This window comes from Limulus polyphemus, unplaced genomic scaffold, assembly GCF_000517525.1.
Source record: "Limulus polyphemus unplaced genomic scaffold, Limulus_polyphemus-2.1.2 Scaffold7326, whole genome shotgun sequence".
NCBI lineage: Eukaryota > Metazoa > Arthropoda > Merostomata > Xiphosura > Limulidae > Limulus > Limulus polyphemus.
Window position 1 is genome coordinate 9,050 of NW_013672936.1, and position 3,336 is coordinate 12,385.

The following is a 3,336-nucleotide window of genomic DNA, read 5'->3' on the forward strand; positions in this document are numbered from 1 at the left end:
ATTTACTGATCTATATGTTCAGTAGATATTGATCAATGTATTGTTTCATTCAGTGTGGGAGAAGATATTGACTGTGACTATTTACTGTTTTGGTGCATCTTTGATAACTAGAAACAGACAAACTGGCTACAATATAAGACCCAACTGGAACCGCTATTTGCCACCAAATATATTATACACAATAGAAGGACCGTCACAACTTGACAAATACTGTCAATAAATCTCTGAGTGTATCTTACAAACAGTTGAAAAAAAAAATACCGAAATATAAAACCAATAATCAATACAACACATAGAAGACGCATAGAGAAATCATATAAACTAATAAGGAAAGAAGAAACTTGCATAGACAAAACACGAGCACTAAGAATTCACAGCTAAGAGCAAAGATAAATACACCAAGAAACAAAACAAGGAACTAAACAAAAAAGCTAAAAGTATCAAATTGGGAATATTTTTGACGAAAAAATAGATCCTATAACTAATTCAGAATGAAGAAAAATCTCTAACAAGTTACTTCTTAGTAGAGGTGGAATCTTAAGCTTTTTTGTTAGTGTAAGAGTAAATATCAAATAACTTATCTATTATTCTGAGCTGAAAATTTCAAACAAGTTGACAATTAGCATAGGGCAAATCTAAGGCAAATCACGCCTTCTAATGACAGTTAAACTGAAACAAGTTTTACTTTGTGAGGATGAGAGAAACTTTCATGGATGAAGTTAGATCTTTGAATGTGGGCAAAATTAAAATAATACAAATCTTAGTATGTGAGGTGATTTCAAGGAAATTACATCTTCTTGTGATAACTATCAAACAACTTATATTTTACTGTGAAAGTAAATTACAAACAACTTACATTTTACTGTGAAAGTAAATTACAAACAAATTGATTCTGAGCATAAGTATACATCTCAAACAACGTAGTAGGAGAGTAAATCTAAAATATGTTTCGTTTCTGTATGAGTGTAAAATTTAAACAAGATATTTTTTAATAGTTTCGTTTAGGATTTGCTTACTGATTAAGTGATATTTTATTAAAAGACACAACATTTACAGTAAGGAAGATTTGTTTTTAGAATAGGTACGACGTTTCGATCACTAGTGCGAGAAAACTTGTATACTTGAGACTGATTGTATCAGTGATCGAAATGTCGTACCTATTCTTAAAACAAATCTTTCTTACAGTAAAAGCTGTAACTTGTAGTAAAATAAGATATTTCTTAGCGTGAGTGTCATTTTATTAATGTACTTCTCAAGTAAATTTAATTTTAATTTAAGAATAAATTAAATTTTTGTATTTAGGTAAATTTCGACCAAGCTTAAGTTTACTATAAGAATGAACTTATAACAAGCTGTACTATAGTATAATAATGAACTTATAACAAGCTGTACTGTAGTATGATAATATATTTATAACAAGGCGTACTGTAGTATGAGAATAAACTTAAAACAAGCTGAACTGTAACTGATTCATCAGGTGGAAAACGAAGTTTTATAATAGATATTAAAAAGATGGTAATACCAAAAAATATATTTAAAACGGACGTTTCGGAATTTCCTTAAATTCCATCATTAGCGTTAATATCTCAAAAAATAAGTTAGTGCGTGATATTAGAATTACAAAAAAACAACAACGGCAACATTACCGTCGAGTGAGTTTTCCTATTCAATCGGAAGTTTAGAAAGAACAGATTTAAACGGTAACAATATAATGGAAGGTACGATAAAACGTGGGGCATAAACATGTTTAATAAATCACATTGTTAAGAGAAACTATTATAAAGAAAGGCTTAAATATAAGTATAAACACTGTATCTTTAAAATAATAATATATGTGAAATAAAACACTGAGAATCCAGAATTGATTATATTAATGACAACAGGGATGAGTTGATGTTATTGTTTAGTGTTGGGTGATCATTGAAAATGTAGAGGCTTTCTTTAATAAAGAGTTCGTAATCTGTGGTTTGAGAATAAATTTATAACAAGCTGTACTGTAGTATGAGAGAAATTATGAAGGAAGTTATTTTTTGATGTAAACGTAAACTGAAGCCAGTTACGCGAGTAAGTCTCAAGTAAGATTAGTCCAAGTAAGAGGAGATGATCCCGAGCAAATTACATCTAGCATAGAATAATATCTCAAGCTTGTTTCATCTCAGTGTGAGAGTAAATCTCCAAGAAATTAAGACTGAAAGTGAGAGTAAATTTCAAACTTTAAATACGATCGCTAATGGTGACCTGAACCGTTAGACTTTTGGGTTTTATCCTCAGAATTATGTAGACGGTTAATTATATTAAAGAAACTCTAATATTCATATCTTCAATTCAAATAACAATCAACGCCGATGTAGAGTCGTTGTTGAACGGCGTGTATGAGAACCATATTTTCATATTGTTTGGCGTCGTGTAGGTAGTGTAATGCCTGAGAAAATTGGCCGCTTTAGGGAAATGTATGTAATGTTTCCGACGCAAAATATTCAAACGCTAAAGTCATAGACATGTGTTCAGATCGGGGATTTAGAATTTCTAAGAAGAAAAGCAAAGGAATGTTGATGAAATTGGGGAACAAGGACTATTCAAATAAGTTACACCCCAGCTGCCGTAAGCGCCTTGTAACTGTTGGGAATCCACGAACATAAATATTAATAGCTAAAGCCGTCCAGGTAATAATAGGTAACATAATCATGAATGATCTTCGTCTAGAAAAGCGACACGAGTCACGTGTACTCAAGATGTTTCTTCGTCATATCATTTTAACCTTCACATACTTGAAGTAGCTGGCGAATGAAACTGTATTCATGTTGTTCCATAGACATATTTACTCAGTTGCCTGACTCAGCATCTACAGAATTCTGCGCAATTGGACTGTTGAAACGTACGTTGGGAAATCATGGTCCTCGTACACTAAGTAGAATAGTATGCTTTGCATATACAGCCTTACGGTGAAGCATTTTGCAATAGAAACTGCGCTGCAGAACTATTGGGAGAATGCACTGTCGACATATAGAATATGACCGGACAAGGCGATATGATGAGCCTCCATGTTGCTTTAATATAACTTACCCAACCTCTGTATTCTATACTTTCTGAAGTTTTGCAAAAGTTATATGATTCTATATTGTTTTATATGCTTATTTAGCAGAATAACGAAGGTGAGTTCAATATCTTTTGTTTGTAGACTAAAGTAAGAAAGAAATAATGATTTACCTAAGTTCTTTTAAATACAGAGGATATGAATACTGTTTAGGGTTAAATCCTATGTCGTGATTTGGTATGTTAATATTATTTGATTTTTCAAGTTTAACATTTTAGATCATCTTATTTTTATTAATTTTA